The sequence below is a fragment of the Camelus dromedarius genome, chromosome 20, assembly GCF_036321535.1.
Source record: "Camelus dromedarius isolate mCamDro1 chromosome 20, mCamDro1.pat, whole genome shotgun sequence".
NCBI lineage: Eukaryota > Metazoa > Chordata > Mammalia > Artiodactyla > Camelidae > Camelus > Camelus dromedarius.
This window is the reverse complement of record NC_087455.1, coordinates 39,748,791-39,762,025: the sequence shown is the minus strand read 5'-3', so window position 1 is coordinate 39,762,025 and position 13,235 is coordinate 39,748,791.

The following is a 13,235-nucleotide window of genomic DNA, read 5'->3' as shown; positions in this document are numbered from 1 at the left end:
GGTGCTCTCGTTCTTAACAGTTTTAATAACAATTCACCCATTAAAATGTACAGTGGTTTTTACTCTATGCCCAGAATTGTGCATCCCATTCAATCTTAGAACATTTTCATCCCCCCAACAGGAAGCTCCTTACGCATAAGCAGACATCCCCATCTTCCCCATCCTCCCACAGCCCCAGGGAGCCACTTTTCTCTCTCTGTGGGTTTGCCTCTGCTGGAAATTTCATGTAAATCGAGTTACTTCATGTAAGTGGAAGCATCTATTGTGACTGACTTCTTTCACACTGAGTAACGTTTTCAATATTTGTCCACGTTGTGTCCTGGGTCAGTACTCTATGCTTTGCTATTGCAGAATATTATTCCTCTGTATGGCTGGGCCCCTCTGTTTACCCATTCATCACGTGATAGGCATTTGTGTTGTTTCTGCTTTTTGGCTGTTAATGAGTAATGGCACCGTGAATATTCCTGGAGGAGTTTTTATGTGAACATTTGTTTTCATTACTCTTACGTGTGTGCCCAGGAAGCAAAATTGCCTGGTTATTCAGAAACCAAATGTTCAACTCTCTAAGGACCTGCCAGGCGTCTTTCCAAAGTGGCCAGGCTGTGTTACATCCTCACTAGCAAAGGCTGCGACCTCTGCATCTTCTGTGTCCTCATTAGTGCTTGTTACTCTTTTTTTGATTATAACCTATTGTAGTGAGTGTGAAGCGGTTTCTCCTAGTGGTTTTGACTTGATTTCCCTTACAGCTAATGATATTGAACATTGTTTCGTTGTGCTTATTGGTCATTTGTATATTTTCCTTGATAAATGTTTTTCAGATCCTCTATTCATTTTTTAATTGAGTTGCCTTTTTATTGTTGAGTTGTAGGAGGTTCTTTTTGTTTTTGTTTTGTTTTTGTTTTTTTTTTTTTTTGGTAGATACAAATTCCTTATCAGATAAATGATTTGAAAAAATTTCTGCTGTGTGTTGTTTTTTCACTTTCTGGATGGTGTATTTGAAGCAAAGTTTTAAAATTTGATGAACTCCAATTTATCTCTGTTTTCTTTTTCCTTGTGCTTTTGGGGTAATATTTAATATCTGAGGTATTATATTTAAACATTTATATATAAAATAACTTAATTATTAGGACCGTTCTAGGAGACGGGTGCTGTTGTTGTCCCCAGCCTATGGATAGGAGACTGGGATGCAGAAAATTTCACTGACTTATCAGTGTCAAAGCTACCCAGTGCTCTGGGAGTTCAGACCCTCATGTTTGTCCCCAGCATCTGTGCTCTTCACCACCATGCTCCACTCCTTCCTGGAATCGTTAATGAAAAAGTCTTTACTTTTTTGATTTCTTGTTAGTTTTTGTTTTTCTCATTTGGGCCTCATCTCCTCATTTTCCTTAAAGAGATCAGTGTAGGTTTATTTTAGGTCTCATGTAGGCAGAAGCATTGCTCTCAGTTAACTTCTTTATTACTCACTCCCCAGTGATGGCTGTTGCTAATTGACCTAATGAAGTCTTGCTTTAGTCTTTCCTTCTCATGACACTAACAACAGAGTCATGACTTACAGAATGCTTAAAGAAGAAAGTACTTGATTGATTTTATTTTGCTACCCAATCAAACCAATCAAATAAAAACCCCAGAGTTGACACAGACGGTAAGCCCTCCAGAATAGGGTCACTGTCTTCCTTGTGTTTCATTTGTTTGGTCACAGTGTCTGGATAGTGCCTTGCTGTCCAGCAGTTTTGTTAGGATACAGTGCTCGTGAATCATTGTAAGGACAGAATTTTGACAACAGACTGTGCTGTTCATTCCACGAGGGAAAAGTTAATATAGAAATACTGCTCAGATCTATTTTAAATTTAAGCTTGGAATTTTGAGAAGAGTTCAAGAAACCATACAAAGATCTTTTTCACTAATTTTAGATCTATCTTAGACACATTATGGTTACATAGCAGAGTACCTTATCAAGTAGATTTGACATAGGTGTGTATTATTGATTTTTTGTTTTAGTTGAAATATTCTATCTGAGATAAAGTAATCAGTGCCTATAAATGCACAAATATGTTTGTATTTCTATGCAACATGGGAGCAGACTTCATATGTTTCTATATAATACATATGACTGTGTGTTTTAATCTGTCTGTCAGTGTTTTTATAGTTTTTCAGCAATGTTGTAACTTTAGAATTCTTCTAAGAAAATCACCCCAGATTCTAGTGCAGTTTGTACTGTGTATCCTGTCTTATGCATGGGATTCCACTGTCCCCACAGGGAGGAATTTCCTCTTCTATTGAGTTAGTATCAGAGTTAAAGGAACTGTGATTTCTAGGCCTTTGCTCTCCATGTGTTTGCAGTTGGCTGTCAATCGCGATTTTCCCATTCTTGAGTTTTCATTGTTCAATTAGAATTTTTGAAAATAACTATTAATATGTTGCATCGGTCTCCCAACAAACTTGTGTTTGTGCTTTTCAGTTTTCAATTTATGAAAAATGTTAATACACACTTGTTTTTAAGTAGTCCTTTTTCACTAGATATTTGGTTACATCTTTATAGTTAAAATATTTTTTTCCCAATGAATGAATCAGTGTGCATGTTTTAAAAGATACCTTACTTTTTATTTTTCTTATTGTAACAGTTATATTCATTGTAGAGAATTTAGAAAATACGGATAAACACAGTAATAACTTCACAATGGCCTCTAATCTCACCTAGACATACAGATGTAAGGTTTGAAATTGAGAAGTACAAGTCCTCTCACATTGTTCTTCTTTTTCAAGTACGTTCTGGTTAATGAGACCCTCGAATTCCCATATGAATTGTAGAAGCAGCTAGTCAGTTTCTGCAGAGGAGACCGCAGGGATTGTGATCGAGACCACGATGAATATACGGATCGTTCTGGGGAGCACTGCCATTCCAAGAGCGCTGTCTTCTGATCCAGCAATGTGCGTGGTTTGTCTGTCCTGGTATTTAGGTTTTGTTTAATTTTTTTTAACAATGCTTTGAGTTTACATAGTTATTTTACTTTTTTTTTTTTTTTGCCTTTATACTGAGGACAAGTGTGCCAGGAACCGGGATCAGAAGTGTATTTGAGCCCCGCCACTTGCTGCCACCATGGTCGCTGCGCTCTTGCTTCACCCGCTCTACAATCTTGCACAGAATAGGACCTCAGTAACTCTCTCTCTCGAATGATTATATGCTTGTTGGATGATGCTTGAGAGTCTGTGTGATGATTTTTTTTCCCCAGCCTTTCCCCACTTCTTTACTATGCCCTTTCTCTTCCTTTCCTCCAGCCTGGGTTTCAGTTTACCTGTGGCATTGATTTTTCTTGTCTGTAGACACTTCCTTTCACTGGTTCACGATAATTTTACATGTGGGCTGTGGAAGCTTGCTAGATGTCAAGAAAGAGCCAATCCATTGCATGCTAGTATTTTTAGAGTGCATTATTGTTTTATCGATTGAAATTAAATCAGGGTGACCCCCTGAGCCCTCCCGTGAGCTGTTTTTGCCTTCCTACATGTGATAAAGCTCTGGCTGCTGAATGTGCCCTTTCCCCAGACTTGGTTTTGGAGTTAAGTCACCATCAGTGGAGCCCTCTCTTTAAAAGATGAAGAGAACATTTGCTCCTTCTCCCTGGTTGGGGACTTGGATGAGATGAGGTAACAGATAAAGAATGGAGCCCCACCTCATTCTAACACCCGCTCGTTCCGTTCCTTTCTCCACGGAAAAAGAGTACAATTCAACACTATAATGATTGATTGTGAGCAAATGAGATAGACAGGACAACCGATCATTTATTAAATATACTTTCATGCCAGAAACAAATGTATTATTCACACAAAAAGCACACAAAGCACGGTAGTACCGTGATTACAAACGTGGGTCCGAGTTCGAGTCCTGCTCTGGAGTGACCAGTCCTGTGAGATGGAGAACTATTAGGTCGGCTTAGCATCTCCCGGGCTTGTTTTCTGTCCTGCAGAGATGGGGCTCGCTAGGCGTCCCTCCCCCGTAGAGGTGCTGTAGTGTGAAAATGATGCGCGTGGGCAGCCCGAGCACAGCTGCTCATTCCTCGTAAGTGCAGGAGAGCATAGCTTTTGTGGTGAAGGCTTTATAACAGCCCCGTGTAGACTCTCAGTGCTCCAAAGTGATGCCTTGTGGTTTGGAGATGGGATTCTCACTTCTGTAAATACCCAAGGATTGTGTAATTGGGCCCTGCTGATTTGAATCTATTCTTTATAAAGTACATATTGTAGATATATTTTTCAAGCATGCATGCTTTTTTCTTTTATTATTTATAGTTCTACCCTCTCTCTTGGTGGGACTTTTCATGGAATCCAGGAAACAGCCCTAAGCCACCTGCCTCTTCACACGTTTCCGTGGCGGTTTTCTTCCCTGACTAGAAGAGGGTTCTGCATAGAGAATTTTCTTTGTTCCCCTTTTCTTGGAGTCTCTCTGTCTGTCTGCCCACCTCTCACCTGTCCAACTGTCCATTTCTCTACCCACTCATTCTTCTGACTTGTTCCAAAAAGCATTTCAGGCTGCTTACAGAAGAACAGATACCAAATAAACAGGTGAGAAAATGGGGCCAAGTTCAGACAGTGAGGCTAGGAGGCAAGCCTGTGTGAGGGTGGCAGGCATGAGAGACACTCGTCTGCCCTGTGACTTATAAGATCGACAGCAAGAGTGTGCCTGAGGCTCCCAGCAGACACAGTGACGCAGGGTTTGTGGGAGATGCTCACTGGCTGTGAAATAAATAAGTGGCTGAGGAGAAGCCCAGCCTTTCCAGCTACTAAGGCTTAGGAGAATATTTTGAGTGTCTTCAACATCAGAGTATTTCATCTTTTCTTTTGTCAGAGTTCTACATATAGTTGGTTACATTCTGTACCGGGAAATTTCTATAAAATTTCTTTCCCACGTGAGTCCTATGACTCGGGAATGGGGTGGTTCTGCTCATTGACTGGGGTTGGCCAGAAACCGAAAATGACAGCTTCAAAGGAGCCTGGGATTTGTCAGTTATGTTTTGTCAGTACTGTAGAGTTCAAAAAATGCTTTCACAGTATCTCTCCATCTGAGGCGGCAGCGTGCTCTCTTACCAGCATCAGGAGCTCAGGGCCACGGGATGGTGGGGGCTGACTGCATTGCCATCAAGACAGCTGAGCTAGTCACTGCAGGTGTGGTTCTTTTACGTAAGGCCTTTCATGTTCTTTACTTGAATGTTTCAACAGGGAGTTAATTAACTGAGTCAATTAACATTTAATAAATATGATGCTTTGTTGAAAAGACAGTTACAGGCAGAATATAAGCTCTGAAGCTTTTAAAACCTGTTTCATTACTGAAATTTCAGTGGGGGAGATACACAGTTTATCTTATTTATGCCTGTCTTTTAAAGTAACAAAGAAAGAAGGCAGAAAAGGCAGAGGATGGTTTCTGTTCTTCCTTTCTGCTTGCAGGTGCCCTCACCTCCAGTAGCATCCATCCAGACACCGGAACTGACACTGGCCGTGCTCAGAACTGCCTCAGCACTGAAGACACAACTGACAAATACAAGGGGGCCACGCCCTGTTACAGCAGGTGCTCTCACTTTGTGGATCCTTATGTAACTGAGCGGTGTCAATCAGGATTGCCAGTTTTACATTGTGTGGCACTGCTGCGGTGTCCCCTAGTTACTTGTTTCTGTAAGTATTCATGTATTATTCCCCACTGCGTGGTACTACACGTCTAAAAATGCTTTTTTCAGATGAAAAATAATGTGCATTTAATATAATATGTCTCAAAAAAGGGGCAAAAGATTCTATCCTGGTCTGGCAACTCAGAGATAATAATTAACAATTTAACATTTATTTTCTTTTCTTGTCGTCAGTGTGTATCATCTCTGTCAAAAAACCAGTGAGCACTCCGACCCTCTTTACTGTTCGGAGACCTCCATTTTCCATTCGGCTTATTACATGTTTTTCTACAATATTCTATCTCCCCTGGCATGATTTTTAAAGACCAGTGTAGCATTCTGTCTTATGGAGGCATGGTCCATTTTACTTCGGACTTAAATAAACTTTTAAATTCCAAGTATACTTAACTGAAATACTGAAAAGAGAACTGTGGTGGTACAGGAAGGCCCCTAACTCCCTTCCCATTATTTCCTGAGAGTAAAAGCTGTTGAAAATTTGGTATATATATTTCATGACCTTTAGGCCTATGAGATACATATATATACACATATGAGGAATCAATGTATAGGTGTGTGTATATATGCTTTATTTAAAAATGAGACCATACTATATGTTTTTCTGCAGCTCGCTTTATGCACTCAGGGGTATATCATGGACGTCCTCCCACTCCAGACTCACCCGGCCCTTTCAGATAGATTGGAGGGGTCTCCTGATGTGTGGGTGTCGTCTCGTCCACGGACACATTTGGTGGGAGAGTGCTGTGGACAAGGCCCTGGACCACGGCGAAACGCCGGCTCCCTCAGCGCCCGCAGCTCGCCTTGATTTACCGCATCATTGTCTTGATGGTGGACAGTTAAGTTTTCTCCATTTTCCACTGTCAGAAAGAATGTTTGAGTTGCATCCTTCTTGTACAGACATTCCTGTGATCTTGTATGTGTATTCCTTTAGTTAAGGCTTCTGGAAATTTAGTCCCTGGATGTGACATTTACATTCATCACAGACTCCTTTCAAGTGACTAGAAATTCCTTCTCCATTGGGGAATGAAAAAATGCACAATTACTTATGTAACCAATTCTCTATCGCTGGATATGATTTCACTTCAGTTTTTCTTCCCACCTTTGTATACAGTGCTGTGTAAATGCCCTGATGGGTACATCGTTTTGGACTGATTTTTTTTTCCTAAAGGAAACGATTCCTAGAAGTGGAGTTGAGTCAGTGTGTATGTACGTTTTTCAGAGCTTACAAATCCATTGATATGTCATCCTCTGAAAAAGTCTCTCATGATTTGTTCTCCCACAGATGGACACTAGCTAGAATATCTTAAAAATATTTGCCAATATGATAAGCAAAAGTGCTTTTTCATTGTTTTTGTTTGCATTTGATGACCAGTGAAGTTTTGAGCATTTTTCACTCATTAGCCATTTGACTTTTTTAAAATGAATGATTCCTTTTGTCCTTTGTCCACATTTAAGTGAGGGAGCTTCTTGTTGCTTTGTGACAGCTTTTTGTATGTTATGAAAATTAACTTCGTGAATTCATCAACATGTATCACAGAGCTTTTTCTTGTCATTTCTTTCCTTTCATTTTGTTCAGGAAGTTTTCTGATTTTTGTTGTGGCTCAAACTATTCTTAGGATAGTAAAAGTCTTCCTTAAGGGTTTTATTTTTGACATTATTCTTAGAAATACTCTCTTATAATGGAATAAATCTCTTCTGTAGGTTTTTTTAATCTCTAAGATGGAGATTATAATAGTACATGTTATAATGAGGAGAAGTTGAGTTAATAAGAGCAAAGAGTTTTATTTGATGTTACTAGTACTTTTTAATATTTACATCACTATCTGCAATTTATCTTGTGGTCATTATGACAGGAATGGAATTTATTCTTTCCAGGTGATTCTCTGTCCCAGGACAATTATCGAATTCATAATTTTTTCTTTGATTTGAAATCCCACCTTTACAAAATACTTACATACACTAGAGTCTCTTTTTGAGCTCATGGTTCCCTTCTGTCAATCTCCTTTCCTTACTCCAGCACCATATCTTACATATCGTAAAAATTTATTTAATAACTGGCAGTCTGATTTTTTTTGATTCTTTTCTTCCATCCCAAAATTTCTTGTCAAGTATTATGACTTTATTATTCCTGAAGAATTCCAAAATATTTTGTTCAAGTTAAAAAAAATCAGATTGGAATTTTCATGGGATTTTTTAGTAAGTTTTGAATTATTCTTAGGAGAACTTACATCTTTACAAAACTGCTTTTCTCCATGCAATATGTTTATGTCTCTACATTCATACCTCTTACTTTAACCCTCAGTACAGTCCTGAAGTTTCTCCATTTAGAATATGGGCATTATTTTTGAATTTATTCCAGATTATTGTTTATCTTTTTGTTAATTTTGTAAGTGAGAATTTTTTGCTATTATATTTTTAAATGCTTCAAACTGACATTTAGAAAGGAAGATTCGGTTTGTCAATACTTACTTTGTAACTTGTCATTTAAAATTGTAAGTATTAAGTACTTGTTCCAGAATCCTTTCTTTTCTGTTTTTAAAAATTTGTTTCCAAGATTCTCAAAATGTTCATAGCTAAGTAGTATAGGTGGGGACACTAATGGAGAGAGGTCGTGTGGCTCAAGTACAAACTGTGAGCACTTTCATGGCTGCCTTTAGGCTGGAGAAGCTGCAGAAGAGCACAGGTTAGACCAAGGGTGGCTTTGTCTGCACTTGAAAGCCAGCTTTCCTGCCTATATGGTGAAGCCTGGTGGGCGTGGCAGGTAGATGATCAAGGCCTGATCAAGGTCATTGGCTGCACAGAGCACTGTGTCTGTGAGAACTGGAGACCATTACCATGGGAAATGCTTGGCGCCAGGAACACTGCAGGGGAGCTGGGGAGCCTGTGTGTTAAGGATTTTCCAGCCTTGGGAGTGGCAAGATGAGACTCTGCATTCAGATCTGAGTTTGAATTCATCCTCTCTTGTTTACTGGTCCTCTGACTTTTGTCAAGTTATCTACCCGCTTTGAACTCCTGTTTTTTTGTCTCTCAAAACAGAAGAATTACAGCCTGCTGCTAGAGTGTTTGCTCAGGGTAAATGATTTGTGTCTATAAGATGCCACGTACAGTCACAATCTCAGTGAGAAATGGGCTGTCGCCTCTTCTTCTGCAACTCAGTGCTCGATAAGACATCGGGGGAAACCAGTCCCTAATTTGTATGTGATGCAATGAGGAACAAATTTAACGTCTTGCCTTTCCCTAGCAGTATTCTTACTTCTTTGCTTCATTTACCTCTTTCCTCCTTTACTCTCCCCTTTCACCTCCTCCACCAAAAGAGACTGAGTCTGTCTCAGGACACTACATTCAAATTGCTTTAAATGTTGGCTCATCCCCATGAAATTACAGTGAAATTAAAAATAATCTGTACACGTCCCAGACATGATTATATTTGATTTACACACACACACACACACACACACACACACACACACACACACACACACACTCACACACACACACACACACACAATCAGGCTACCTCCCATTTGCTGAGGGAGAAGGACCACTTTTTCTGAGTTTTCATTCACTGAGCGTGAGAGCAAAGTCTCTTAAGCAGAAATTCGCCTGGCTTCTTGCATGGTTTTTTAAATTGGATTTCTGCTTTGTGTCCACAGAAATAGTCTCCTATTAGAAGAGGGGAAGTGGAGACATAGATATTCTGCTGAGATATTGGTGTCATCATATTTGAGTTGGAAAGGACTTACGACAGCATAGAGTCGTACCTTTTTATGGGTGAGAATCCATGATAGTGTAACTTGGACAAGAACCCGGGTCTTCTGTCTTCATGTCCACGCGGATGAAGAGGCAACTGGGTGGGGGATGGCAGGGATCCTTGCTTGAGTTCCGGGGTCTTGCTAGTTTCCATTGTTCAGCTGCCTTTAGTTTATGTCCATGTGGCCTCTCATGGGAAGGTCACTCTATCCTGATAGATTGAGTTTCTAATCAGCAAAAAGTTCTGGACCCACTCATGTTTCCCAGAGATTTTCTGCTGACCTGCTGACACTTTATATACATGAGACCTTAGAAACTGCTGGATATAAAATCCTTATTGTTATCATGTGCCCTCGAGTTCCACAGGAATGGGGTGCTGTCTCAGGCTGTCTAAGGCCAGCTCTGAACAAAGATAGGGTGATAGGCTGTGCAGCTGGACACTCCCCAGTCGAATGGGATTTCCACCTTAGTTTTTAGAATCAGGCAGATGAGTTCAAATCTTACCTTTACCAGTTATTAGCTTTGTGACCTTGAGGAAGAAACTTTACTTTTTTGGGGACAAATTTTCTTTATCTGTAAATAAGTTCAGTATTTATTTTAGGGTTTTTGTTTTAGAATTGAATGAGCTAATTCCCTCATTTATTCCTAAAATACTGATCACATGGTTCTATGCTGGTGACTTAGTGGTTGATTACTAAGGGACTCAGTAGTGAGAATGTGGGTGAGGCTCCCTGGATAAAAGAGCTTATATTCCATGATATGCTTGTAAAAGACTGGATTGCAGTGGATTTTTAGTAAATGTCCATTCCTTTCCTAATCCCCATTGATTGTGTATATATCTTTATACTAATATATGAACAAATTTTTATTGCAATTTAAGTCTTTTTGTAGTATTTAAAGTATGCAGCTAGAACAAAAATACGTGAAATAAAATGATTTGACTTTTATTTTCTTTTCAATAAGCAAAACAAAATAAAATAGAAAAGAAAAGAAAAAGTTTTGAAGGAGTAGAAATAATTTTATTTCCGTGGAATCGACTCCCTATGTTAGATTTTTGGTTGTGTTCTTAAACAGCATATAAAATTGACAGGTTTTGACTTCAGTGTTGATAGCTGGGTGAGTATAGTTTCTTTTTGTGGTTGTCTTTGATAAATTATTTGCACTAGATCATAAATAATGTGCATGTTACATATTGGAAACGAGGAAAGAGTGGAGACATACTACCTCCAATGCAGTCATTTTGTTACCGAGTCCAAACTCATTCTGTTCACCAAATGACAGGCCAATAAACTGGGAGATGAGGTGTTGGAGCAAGGAATAGTGACTTTATTTGCAAAGCTGGCAGACCCAGAAGATGGCAGACTGATATCCTGGAGAACCATCTTCCCCAAGTCAGAATTGAGTCTCCTTTTATAATAAAAAGGGGCGGGGCTGCAGTTGGTTGTTGGAAACTTCTTGTTGTATGAATTGCTTGTCCTTTGAATCCGCTGTTCTTGCAGCTGTCCATGTGGATCAAATCATGTTGCCCCTGTAAAACCTCCAAAAATAAAACAAATTTATTCTCTATTTTGCAACTTGCCATCTCTACGTAAGTGCAGATTAGTTAGCATCCTTCAAGATCACGGCCAGGAGAAGAGGCTGTCCTGGATATTTCAGTCTAAAGGCAACTTTCTTTTACAAAAGGTGCAGAGATAACAAGTCTGAGCCTAGAAAACAGGGCACAGGGTTAAAGCCAAAGGAACAGACCTAACATGGGGTCAAAATTGTTCTTTTCTATTACAATTTCCTTTTCCACTTCATAGATAATTTTAGTAAGAAACAAGAGCAATTTTGTATTTTTGCTTCTTAATAACCGATAAGTGGGCCAACTATATTTTTGTGAGCAGGGATGCTGTGCGGGCATAGGGGACACAGCAAACTCTTGTTGGGGGTGGCCGACCCTGGAACATGTCTGATGCCCCGTGAGTGTTGGTGGGGGTCCCCCTAGCCAGCAGCTCTCTTTAGGAGCCAGCATATGGGCATTGATATCTGGAGACCTCATTTTCGGTTGCAGGAAATTTTTTAGATACTGCGATTGAAAAATCACTCCAGCTGGGGATAATTAGGGAAAAAAGGAAAAGGAAAAGGGTTTGGAGTAGAGTAGAAGAGAAGGACATCAGATCACGGAGCCTGAGTGCTTGGCAGCGTGGCTTCGGGGGAGAGGGGAGCAGACGTGGTGAGGGGCCTGGCCCCGGAACCAGCTCCTGCACCTGTCCCCAAGCCCAAGCCACATAGCTTTTAATTGGGCCACCTCTCTGGGCTGGATGTCACCCTGGGCAGAACCTTGAGAATCGAAGGTAAGGGGTGGGCAGCACTCACCTAGGGGGTCACTGTGGATTTCGGTCAAGTCCACAGTGCCTTTTCTGGTCATGTGTCTTCACTTGTCCTTTATCTCAGGATCTGAGGAGGAGGAGAAAGGAACTCAGGTAGAGATCCAGGAAGATATCCGACTGTGTTAAGAGAGGACAGACACAGTGAAACGGGGAGTGAGGACACTTGCAGCAAAGTAAAATTACTTCACAACTATTGCTTCAGAGTTGCAGGTGTGAGAGAGCCTAAGCCTGTCTCAGAGTGCAGGGGACAAGTGGAAAGGAATGGCAAAATTTCCACTGAAAATTAAAATTTTGTTAAATAGCCTGCTACTGTTGCTTGTATCACTTGAATGAATGCAGGCATATTTCTGTGGGCATTAATAGGTTCACTTAACCCCACCAGCACCTCTTGCCCCCATCGGGGATGGGATATCTCAAGCACAGTGCCCCTCCTGCTTGGGTGGGCCACGCTGCGGGTCCTCGCCTGGGGCCGGGCTGCTGCAGGGCACTGAGTCCCCGAAGAGCGGCCTGGGAGACACGACAGGAATATCTCTGCTTTCGACTGAGGGCCTCCTTTTCCCCCTGCAGTGTAAGAATGCCGGTGACTGAGTTAGAAGCATGCTCCCAAGCTGTCCATGTCCTTGCCATTCAGAAGCGGACCCTGGAAGCTTCCAAATTTCTCCAGAATGCGTTCTACATTCACCTTCGGCAGGTGAGTGTATGTCTTTACACAAGTGGAGGAATTACTGCCGTTTTCCTTGAACTTACTCACCACTAGTCCATCTGATTTTTCTGTGCTAGGATTCAGTATGGCCTGCTAAAATATCTGGAGTCAGATCTTGAAACACTGATGAAGAGGATCATTTATTTTATTTGTATATATGATAGCCTTTTACTTTCAAAATACAGAATTTTTGGTTCTTTCAGGAATTTTTGGGGGGTTGGCGAAGCAACTTTGCTCTTACCATCTTTAAGACCTGTTTCTTTGTGCCTCTCACCTGTCTTCTGTCACTTGTGAGGCGATTCCATTTGTGACCCTGTCCGTGTTGTTCATGTTATAAAACATATAGTCTGTTAAAGTACAGTCCCTTTTACTCCGAAGACATTCCACAAATACTACTAAAACCTGGGTGTGGTTTTAAGAAGACAGAATCATTAGAACATGTACTTGCAGGTTGCTAGTGCAAAGTCCCCAAATCAATAGTCTAGCTCAACATCTAAAATCTTTCTAATCTACCTTGGATTTGTATGGATAAGTGAAGCAGTTTGCTAAGAACTCAAGACCAGGGTTAGAATACAGGCTGGTGTAGCTCAGCAGGTCCTCCTGAGCCAGCACAGTGCCAGAGGGTGGGGCTGAGGGGGAGAGTGCTGGGCCTTGGGGAAAGGGGAGGGCCAAGAAGGAGGGGGGTCCTGCCGTTCCTGAGCTCAAAGTTTCATGGCAAACACCTTCACCAGGTGAAAAACTTGG